Below are 12376 nucleotides of genomic sequence, written 5' to 3'. Positions count from 1 at the left end.
CAGTATTTATCACCCTGAATCAAGTCTTCGTTGTAGAAGTTTCTTGATTCTCCAGCATTGAAATCATTTTTCTTCCATTTCAGAATTCCAAACTCTATTCAGTAATAACAAGCTGAGATGACACCTCCTCTTTGAAGCCCTCCTTAATTTATTAAATCAAGTTTGTGCTTATTCTTTTACTTACCTCTAATGATCAACATTGAAATATTATACATATTTTGAGTATCTTTCTTAGTTTCCATGCTAACACTAACTTTAAAACAGCGTCTCTCTCTGATGAATTCTGGGATCTGGAACATTTTTTTTTGTGTGTAGACCAGGCTTGGTATCAAATTCACTAAGGACTACTTATCTCTGATTCTAAAGTTTTAGGGTTAAAGGCATGCACCATCAGAACACCCAACAGATTATAAACTCTGATTGAAGTGTTACAACTATTTCTTAGCTTTTATTGTTTTGTGCAAGAGACACCTAAGAGACTTTCTGGTCTCATATATATATATATATATATATTCATGTATATATGTATATATATGTATATATATATATATATACATGAATGGGTGAATATGCATATTTTGAATGCTTTTAAAATGACTATTTGATAGCAAGAATGTAAAAGGCATATGCCAATTGTCTATTTGGAGCACATGAAACACAGAGACTTGCAGATTGAGTTTAGAATTCAACTCTTTTTATTTGGGACACTAGAGATACATTATCTGTGGAATCATACCTGTGAGTTCTCAATGAACTTGTTAGTTCTTATCTGCTCAGCTCAGACCAAGAAACTTCTGTCTATTCTGTTTTCCCATGGACTAGGGTTATTTGGGTGAATCAGTAATGAAAGAGAAAACTGAGTTCTAATTATTGAAACAACAGACAGAGCTAGCTACTATAGTTTAAACTGGGATTCTAAATTTTGAAGTAATGATGTCCCTGTTACAATGCCTCATTTATAAAAATAATAAAATTTTATTTTACATTGAAAAGAGAGAGGAAGGAAACCGTTTCCACACAGTTCTATGCTTTAGAGCAGGTTCTATCTTCAGTCATTAAAATAAGTGTACTTGGTTTTGAAATTCTTTCAGATAATCAGAAGTTTAATAGGTATCTGACTAATTTAAAATAAAGTTGTCCAAAAATAAATATATATTTCAATCCCAACAATACTTAGAATCTCACATATGTCCCCACTAAAAGTGTGACATGCTAAAACCTTCCCTTGTTGCTTTTTCAGAATGCCATTCAAATAAAGTTATATTTTTTCAGATTTATAATAAATTAAAATTGTCATAGTTACAATGTATTCAGTGAGGAAGTTAGGGATATTGACTGCATTTAAGTTACTTTAACTGTTTCACAAGTTATTATTTTAATAAATGACATGAAACTGGGACTATTTTATCCCACAGAGAAGTTCAATATGTATTAAAATATATACCCATAGGATCAGTTTATATTGGTGTTAATATTACTTTTCTTTCCTTTTTCTTACTATCAGGTTTATCATATTATTAAGAAAAATGATAAAACTTACCCAACATTTCCTACTTTCTAATTGTGTAAGATTGTCTTAGGTTCAAAAATTCACCCAAGGCCTTCTCTTCTGTCTAAATTTCAGGTTAGTATTTTAGTTACCATAGAATATTTCAACTCAATACCCTGAAAATTTTACATCCATAATTATCCATTGTTTGTCAGTATTGAATACTATAAAACATATCCACATGGAAGGGACCAGTGCAAAGACAGAAGCTTTCAGTGGAGGACTGGGATGGATGGAGTATACACACAAGAACTTTCAAATTCTGTGTATTTTAAATCATCCCCTTGTGATGCTAGTCTTAGAAAGAAATCTTTGGGGCAGCAATTATAAAATGAATTATTTTTTACAAATAATACCTCTGAAGAAAAAGAAACATTTTTTTCTCAATAACATGTCTGTGCCATTCTCTCTCTCTCTCTGTGTGTGTGTGTGTGTGTGTGTGTATGTGTGTTTATTTTAGAGAGAGAGAGAGAGAGGGAGAGAGAGAGAGAGAGAGAGAGAGAGAGAGAGAGAGAGAGAGAGAGAGAGAGAGAGAATATTTTGACAGTAAAGACAACCTTGGGTACCCCCCAGATTCTGGTCATCATTTTTGTCAGTAATTTTGTTTGTTTGTTTGTTTGTTTGTTTGTTTGTTTTTGAGACTGGGCCTTATACTGACTTGGATCTCACCAAGTAGCATAAACTGCATGGCAAGCCAGTGCCTGGATCTGTTGTTTCTTCTTAAGTATTGGATCACACACCTGAACCACTATTCTCAATGTTTCTACATTGGTTTGGGAGTCCAAATTCATGTCCTTTAAGCTTACAAACATAGTGCCAATTAAGCAATATCTCCAACCTATCCACAATACTTCTTGTTTGCTTCATATTATTGCTCAAAGCCACTGGTCATTACTCCATTTAAGGCATGAGCTATCATAAAAAGGATTTAATATGTAAACATAACTTCCTTTAGCTCTGAAATCATTAAGACTGGAGATTTTTATAGTCAGTTGACACTTCCAAAAATTGGAACAATGTCAACCCAGCATTTCCAGGCAATGAGCAAAGAAACTGTTTCCTGCTGCTGAATCATCTATAGTTAGACAGTTGATACCTTATCAACAATGTAAACTCTCTTCCACAGAGACTATAAAAAGGGTAGCTGTGTCTAGTGGAGTCAAATTGAAGGAAGGGAAAGAGCTACTGCTTATACACGCTACGTTATGTTTTAATACTATCGTCTCGTGGCCACCAGCAGGAATCCATCTCATTTGATTTGTCTTTTTTGTTTATTATCTGTGGTAATAAAAATGGATCCCATAGAATATTACCTTTGCAATGATTACTCCTTTGTTGTTAAATGGTTAGGAATTGTAGCCTTGTTGAAGGTATGGCTGTGTTTGAGGAGGTGTGTCACTAGGAGTAAGCTTAGAGGGCTCAAAATTTATGATAGACAGTGTATCTTTCTCTGCCTGTTGCCTTCATGTCAAGATGTAAATCTCTTAGCTACTTTTCCAGAACCATGTCAGACTGCCTGCTTCTAGGCTCACTCTTTGCAACTATAAGCAAACTCCCAATTAAATCCCTTCTTTCATAAGTGGTGTGTTTATCATGGTGTCCTTTCACAGCAATACTACAGCAACTAAGACATAAGTTGTTACAAGGGACTGGGGATTTGGTGTGACAGGTCTGACCATGATGTTGACTGGAGAAATGTGGGAACCTCTGGGTCTTATACTAGAAGTACAGTTGAACCATCTAAGTGGGGATTTGATGGGGTGTCTACTAGGAATATGGAAGACAGTAATGCTAAGTTTATGTAGACTATTTAGGCCTACTTCAATAGGTTTTAGAGGGGAAATAATAAATATTAGACAGTGTCCTAGAAACCATTCTGAGATATTTTAGTAAAGAATATGTCTGAGATTTTTCTCTTACTCTAAAAATTTGCCAGAGGCTATATTTAAGAGTTTTAGATTAATGGCTTTGGCAGAGGAGATTTAAAGATAGCCTAGTATTGTGTCTGCATCACATGGTTATTAGTGATCATTCTTATGCGATCTAAAATGAAAAAGAGCAAGCTGGGCAAAGATACATTAAATAAAAATGTACAGTTTCAGGAGACAAAAAATGCCAGGAATTGTAATGTTGGAGCCAAGTTCTGTGCACAAAAAAATTAAAAATTTAAAGAATGGTCTGATTAAATTGGAATAAGAGGACTGCTAACTTCAGGATATGGCCCCAACTGGTTATTCCTGCAACAGTAAAAGAAATAAACCTGAGAAATTTCCTTTACCTAAAACCCATCTACAAGTCAAACCTTATGTAAATTCAAGTCATGAAGAGATCATTTTTCAGAACAAGCAAGCAGAAAAATCTGGCAGTTTCTGCTGAGTGTCTCTGGCTTTAGAGTCAAGGGTAGAGAAAATGGGTTGTGTGAAATCTTACTCTGCATTAAGGAAAACTGTTGAGGCCCAGGCATTTGGCAGTGTAGTCCTTACATGGAGGCTAGGAAAGGGGATTGCATGAAGGTCTGAAGATAAATCCTGGATTGCATTGGAGATCTCAGGATGTGAGAGATACCAGAGATGTAGTATTTCAGCCAAGGGGATCTACAGATCAGATGTGGAACTAGCTCAGGAGAGAAATGTGTGTTACAGTTAACACAGTTGGAAGAACTTGGAGATCTAAAGATTACTTTGGCTTCAGACAGGGAGATAAAGAATTTGGAATTTACCCTGCTGGGAGTTAGTCTTGCTTTAATCCACTATTTGCTTACTATGATCCCTTTTGGGGAGCAATGCATATTCCATGATATTCTATATTGGAAGCATGTGATCTGTTTTCAATTTTGATTTTACAGAAGGTTACAATTAAGAGATTTCCTTGAGTCTCAAAAGAGATGTTGAACTTTTATACAATCTTAAGAGTGAAGAACTATGGGTACAATGGAAAGTGAATTAAATACAGTTTGTAATATGGTGTGGCTCTAAGCCTATGGCAATCAGGAAGTGGAATGTGGTGGTTTGATAGGCTCATATACTTACGTGTTTAGTCGCTGACTGTGAACTCTTTGAAAATACTTAGTAGGTTTGGCCTTGTTGGAGTAGCTGTATTTCTGGGGTGAGATTTGGAGTTCAAATGCTCACACTAGGCCCTGTCTCTGTCACTGTTTCTCTCTCTCTCTCTTGCTCTCTCTTTCTCTTGAGCTCTCTCTATTTCTCTCTCTCTCTCTATTTCTCTCTCTCTCTCTCTCTCTTTCTTTCTCTCTCTCTCTCTTTCTTGCTCGCTCTTCTCTGTTTTCTGCCTTCATATGAGAATATAAAACTCACAGACACTTCCCCAGCACCAAGTCTGTCTGCTTTTGCTCTCTCATGCTCCCTGTCATGAGATACTAACCACTTGAAATTGGAAGCAAACCACAATTACATGCTTTTAAAAAGTTGGCTTTTCATGGTGTCTCTTTACATCAATAGAACAGTAAGATATGATATCTACACAACTTTACTTCTTCCACTTTGTTTCCAAATTATTATTCCTGATATCTATTTTCTAGTCATAGTTATTTTAAATTTTTCTATTGTTACTGGTCTCACTGAACTTTAAGTCTTTTATAATGAACGTATGCTAGTTTTAGTTAAGAAAAATCTATGCATGGACAGTTGTGGCCTTTGGAGTGTATTTCTTTGAGGAGTTCTCTTAAAAAGTGAACGAATACTTGAGATTAAATTATCTAGGTAAGTATAATTCTTAAGATAGACCAGAGACTCAGTCTCTTCATTCTGCATTAAAAAATATGAGATGACACATAAAAATGTTCAACTGATACACATTTAGTAAAAATAAAGATAAATAAAATTAAAATAAATTTAACAGAAAGCTAAACTCATGTCAAAACTTTTAAAAAGGCTGTATGATAAGATAAGTCTCTGAAGAAAGAAATTGAAGAAGAGCTCAGAAGATGGAAAGATCTTCCATGCTCATTGATTGGCAGGATTAATATAGTAAAAATGGCTATCCTGCTGAAAGCAATCTACAGATTCAATGCAATCCCCATCAAAATTCCAACTCAATTCTTCATTGAGATAGAAATGGCAATTTTCAAATTCATCTGGAAAAATAAAAAGCCTAGGATAGTAAAAACTCTTCTCAACAATAAAAGAACCTCTAGTGGAATCACCATGCCTGACCTCAAGCTGTACTACAGAGCAATAGTGATAAAAAACTACATGGTAATGGTACAATGACAGACAGGTAGATCAATAGAATAGAGTTGAAGACCCAGAAATTAATCCACATACCTATCGTCACCTGATATTTGACAAGGGAGCTAAAACCATCCAGTGGAAAAAAGACAGCATTTTCAAAAAAAAAAAAAAATGGTGCTGGCACAACTGGTGGTTATCATGTAGAAGAATGCGAATTGATCCATTATTATCTCCATGTACAAAGTTCAAGTCTAAGTGGATCAAAGACTTCCACAAAAGACCAGAGATACTGAAATTAATAGAGGAGGAAGTGGGGGAAAGCCTTGAAGATATTGGCACAGGGGAAAAATTCCTAAACAGAACAGCAATGGCTTGTGCTGTAAGATCAAGAATTGACAAATGGGACCTCATAAAATTGCAAAGCTTCTGTAAGGCAAAAGACACTGTCAATAAGACAAAAAGGCCACCAACAGATTGGGAAAGGATTTTTACCAATCCTAAATCTGATAGAGGACTAATATCCAATATATACAAAGAGCTCAAGAAGCTGGACTCCAGAAATTCAAATAACCCCATTAAAAATGAGGCACAGAACTAAAGAAAGAATTCTCAACTGAGGGATATCGAATGGCTGAAAAGCACCTGAAAAAAAGGTTCAGCATCCTTAATTATGGTGGAAATGCAAATCAAAACAACCTTGAGACTCCACCTCACACCAGTCAGAATGGCTAAGATAAAAAATTCAGGTGATAGAAGATACTGGCTAGGATATGGAGAAAGAGGAACACTCCTCCACTGCTGGTGGGATTGCAAGCTTGTATAACCACTCTGGAAGTCAGTCTGGAGGTTCCTCAGAAAATTGGACATAATACTATCAGAAGATCCAGCAATACCTCCTCTTGGCATATACCTAGAAGAAGTTCCAACTGGTAATAAGAACACATGGTCCACTATGTTCATAGCAGCCTTATTTATAATAGCCAGAAGCTGGAAAGAACCCAAATGTCCCTTAACAGAAGAATGGATACATAAAATATGGTACATTTACACAGTGTAGTACAACTCAGCTATTAAAAACAATGGATTTATGAAATTCTTGGACAAATGGATGTATCTGGAGGATATCATCCTTAGTGAGGTAACCCAATCACAAAAGAAGTCATTAGATATGCACTCACTGATAAGTGGATATTAGCCCAGAAACATAGAACACCCAAGATACAATTTGCAAAACACAAGAATCAAAAAAAGGGAAGACCAATGGGTGGATACTTCATTCCTCCTTATAATAGGGAACAAAATACCCATGAAAGGAGTTACAGAGACAAAGACTGGAGCTAATATGAAAGGATGGATCATCCAGAGACTACCCCACCTGAGGATTCATCCCATAATCAGCCACAAAACCCAGACACTATTGCATATGCCAGTAAGATTTTGCTGAAGGGACCCTGTTATAGCTGTCTTGAATAAGGCTATGCCAGTGCATGGCAAATACAGAAGTGGATGCTCACAGTCATCTATAAGATGGAACATAGGGCCCCCAATGTAGAAGCTAGAGAAATCACCCAAGGAGCTGAAGGGGTCTGCAACCCTATAGGTGGAGCAATAATATGAACTAACCAGTACTCCCAGAGCTCTTATCTCTAGCTGCATATGTAGCTGAATATGGCCTAGTCGGCCATCACTGGGAAGAGAGGCCCCTTGGTCTTGCAAACTTTATATGCCCCAGTACATGGGAATGCCAGGGCCAAGAAGCGGGAGTGGGCAGATAGGGGAGCAGGGTGGGTGGAGGGTATAGGGAACTTTTGGGATAGCATTTGAAATATATATAAAGAAAATATCTAATAAAAAAAGAAAAAACAAAAGAAAAAAAGAAAATGACTAATAAAAAATATCATGCCCCCCAAAATAAAAATAAATAAATAAAAAGTAGGAAAGTCTATAAATTATAACCATGGAGGAAAATAAGTAGCAGACATGATTTATAGTACTGAAATGATGGACTGCATTCCTATGTATGGAATACTTCATCCAATGAAAAGCAGAAGCAGAACCTGGGAGGTGGCTTAGTGAAGAACCTTCTGTCCCCACATAAATGCCAGAACACACATAGAAAAGCTGAATGAGAAAGTGTGATGTTGCATACTCGTAAATCTGGCTCCATGGAGGTTGAGAAAGGTGGATCTATGGGGATCCCTGGGAAATTAGACTAGTGTATTTGGCAAGTTCCTCGCCAGTGAGAGACCCTGCATACACTAACAACAACAACAAAAAGAATCTAGAACCTAATCAGAAGAATAGGTTGTTCTCTGATCCTCAATATACACCTATAAAGAAATATGATTTGTATGCTTAAGAAAACACATAGAAACACACATATGCACACTTGTACAAAAATCATATTTAAACACATAAATGCATTTATACTCATATCTGCATAAATTTTTGTATGGATGGTATAAAATCAGTTGTATCAAGGGAATGGAGTCATCTGTGACAAGCGAAAACAACATGAAATGTTCCCTCTGAAGTGTGTACTGAGGATGATCTCTTGGTGACAGTGATAGAGTTTATGTGACTATATATTGGGGCTTCTATAGAAAAACGCTGAGATCAGTAGGAAGGCCCATGCTTGAGCAACCTCTTCCCCTGGCAGATGTTCCTTAGGGCATTTCCCTATTCTTGAATATCAAAATAAAACTCTAAGGGAATGAAGTGGTCATGGAAAAAGATATTTTTAAAATCAATTGATGGTGTATTATTGGAGATGTCTCTTATTCTGCCGAAATATGTATAAATAATGATTAAGGATAACTTTCTTCAGACTATTTCATTTCAAATTCTTATGACCCTCAGACAGTTAATTAACTCCTAATATTCATCCCTGTCAGTGCATAGGGTGATACCTACAGTCATGTCCACTTTTAGGAGTCAAGATGATGCCAAAAAGAGTCAGCATTGGGTATCATTACATTATTGGTCTTATCAAATAGAAATGGCATAGAACACCTGTTAACAGTGGTAAGGAAGAAAAATATATAATAAGAGAAAGAGGCAATTATCCTAATACAAAATACAGGAAGGTTTTAAGAATGTGGGTATAATATTAGAAAATGTTAGAAGAGCTAAAACCATCCAATGGGGGGGGGGGAAGACAGCAGTTTCAACACATGGTGCTGGTTCAACTGGCTGTTAGCATACAGAAGAATGCCCATCAATCCATTCACATTTGAACAGTTGGGAGACAAGCTAACTCCAGCAATGTCTAAATGACTCATGAACCTCTGGGAGGTGACAGACCAGTTTAAATAATCAGAATCTAATCTGACATTAGATTTTATGTCTTCAAAAATTAAACAATCATAATCTCATCCTGTGGTTTTCATATTTGTACTTTTAGTATATTCCTAAAATTGCTTTATATTTTATTATAATAAGATATTAGATTAGTCAAGTATGTTTCTCTTCTTGGGTTTATAATTGAAAGCAAATCCTTATGATATCTGCATCTACAAATGATATGAGTAAGTCTCGTACTTAGGAGTTACAATGTCAAGAAATCTTGTCAAGGGGGAGGGAAAGAGAAAGGAGATCATTATAACTCTGCAAAGGAGCATTCAATAGTGCTTGTATGCCTGATTCATTGGACTTTTTTCTCTGACTTATTTACAGTATGTTCTTAACTTGGGCTTCATCTACATGACCTAACTACCTCTTTTGTTTTATACTTCTTCTCTCTGGATAAAGATTTAGCAGGTCTAATCTTTAGGGGTACTTCTTGTGCTAAAATACTGAAAGCTGAGATACAATTCTTCCATATACACTATTTCATAATCTTCTAGAATAAAAATATAGATTCATGTGTATCATAATAGTGAGCTATTAATTTGGAATTGAACACAAAATAAAGGCAAGTTTTCAAGCATATACAATCTGTGCAATTTGTTTGGTATACATGCATTGCTATGAGAATACAAAGGGTAAAGCCAACCTAGAAAGAAAACAATTCCATGTCATTCAGCTATCTACTTGTGAAAGCTTACCCTAAACAAGTCAAATGACAATCTTAGGGTAATTGTTGCACTGTGATCTCGTAATATGTTTTATGGTACCAAATATACAGAAAGAACAAATATCTGTCCATATAAGGATGAATAGATAAAAAGAATATAGAAAAATTAAATGGAATATTACTTTGTCTTTGTTTAAATATAGAGTATGATCCACCAAGAACATTATATTAAGTAAAACAAGGTAGCCATTAAAAGACAAATACTACAAAATTTCATTTGTTTTAGCATCTGAAATGACCAACTCATAGCCATTGAGTATAGAATGATGGTTGACAGGGATTGATGGGACAGACAAATGAAACTTGCTGGCAAGACAAGTAACTGAGTTACCTGCTGTAAATTTTGCTTGGAGCCACCAATATTACACAACATATTTAAAATATGTTGAGATGATATCCTTCATGGTCTGTGCTCATATCATAATAAAAATAAACAAATGAATGGAGGTAATGAGACAGAAGGTAAAAGCATGAGAGAGGAAAAATAGAGTATAGAGGGTGGAAAACAGAAAGGGAGACAGACAGGAGAAAGGGAAGGTGGAGGGAAGATAAGCAGAAAAGACCTATTGGATATAGGCTACAACTGCATGCTCAACCTTTTCCTTACTATATCTCAAGGATGAGAAGTGAGCTGAGTGATTGGTGGAATGGGCATTTGTCCCTCTACATGACTCTGTTTTTAAGAATTAGCTAATTTGATAATTTCTAAAAATTAAAGTGTTTAACCTCATTTCTCCCCTACTCTTCTCCAGGTAATAGCAAGACAGAAATCTTAGATAATTTAGTTAAAGACACAATATTATTTAGATCCCCATATTCCTACAGGTTGAGGGCATGGCAGATGTGTACAAATAATACATTCCAAATAGATCTGCAGTAAATAAGAGGCACCAGACCTTCTGAAGACTAAGACACTCGTATATATTCTTCATCTATTGTGTTCTAGAGTTCAGAATATTTTTTAGTTATGTCATAGTATCACATTATTTAGTGCATATACTTAAAGATAAAGAAACACAGGGGTCAGAAAAGCACCGGGGCAGCTGGGGCGCAGGGTCAACTGACACTCGCCAGCTACCCACAACACCCGCCACAGGATCTTAAGACTTCTGGTGAGTGGAGCACAGCTTCTGCTCCAATCCAATTGCGCGGGACCTGAGACTGCATTAGTTAGGGAAGCAGAAACCGGCCTGAGTAGGGCCACAGGCCTCATCCGGCCGGATCAGCGCCGGGGTAGCGGGAGCGCAGGGTTGCCTGACACCCGCCAGCTACCCACGACCCCCGCCGCAGGATTTTGGGACTGCTGGTGAGTGGAACACAGCTTCTGATCCAGTCCAATCACGCGGGACCTGAGACTGCTCTGGTTGGGGAGAGAGAAATCCGGCCTACACAGGGCCACAACCCTCTTCCGGTCAGAAAAGCACCAGGGCAGCTGGGGCGCAGGGTCTGCTGACACTCGCCAGCTACCCACAACACCCGCCACAGGATCTTAAGACTTCTGGTGAGTGGAGCACAGCTTCTGCTCCAATCCAAGTGCTTGGGACCTGAGACTGCATTAGATAGGGAAGCAGAAACCGGACTGAGTAGGGCCACAGGCCACAACCGGCCGGATCAGCGCCGGGGTAGCAGGAGAGCAGGGTTGCCTGACACCCGCCAGCTACCCACGACCCCCGCCGCAGGATTTTGGGACTGCTAGTGAGTGGAACACAGCTTCTGCTCCAATCTTTAAACAGTGACAACGATAACAACTAACCCCAGAGATTACCAGATGGCGAAAGGTAAACGTAATAATCTTACTAACAGAAACCAAGACCACTCACTGATGATCTCCTGATGATGATAGAGGACTTCAAGAAGGACTTTAATAACACACTTAAAGAAATGCAGGAGAACACTGCTAAACAGGCAGAAGACAATAAAGAGGAAGCACAAAAATCCCTTAAAGAATTGCAGGAGAACACAGCTAAAGAGTTACAAATCCTTAAAGAAAAACAGGATAACATAATCAAACAGGTAGAAGTCCTTACAGAAAAACAGGAAAACACATCCAAACAGATGATGGAAATGAACAAAACCATACTAGACCTAAAAAGGGAAGTAGACACAATAAAGAAAACCCAAAATGAGGCAACGCTGGAGATAGAAACCCTAGGAAAGAAATCTGGAACCATAGATACGAGCATCAGCAACAGAATACAAGAGATGGAAGAGAGAATCTCAGGTGCAGAAGATTCCATAGAGAACATCGGCACAACAATCAAGGAAAATGTAAAATGCAAAAAGATCCTAACTCAAAACATCCAAGAAATACAGGATGCAATGAGAAGACCAAACCTAAGGATAATAGGAGTGGATGAGAATGAAGATTTTCAACTCAAAGGACCAGCAAACATCTTCAACAAAATTATAGAAGAAAACTTCCCAAATCTAAAGAAAGAGATGCCCATGAACATACAAGAAGCCTACAGAACTCCAAATAGACTGGACCAGAAAAGAAATACCTCCCAACACATTATAATCAGAACAACAAATGCTCTAAATAAAGATAGAATACTAAAAGCA

This window comes from Mus caroli, unplaced genomic scaffold (assembly GCF_978045245.1).
Source record: "Mus caroli unplaced genomic scaffold, Mus_caroli_1 scaffold_15, whole genome shotgun sequence".
NCBI lineage: Eukaryota > Metazoa > Chordata > Mammalia > Rodentia > Muridae > Mus > Mus caroli.
Note: the sequence above shows the minus strand (reverse complement) of the source record.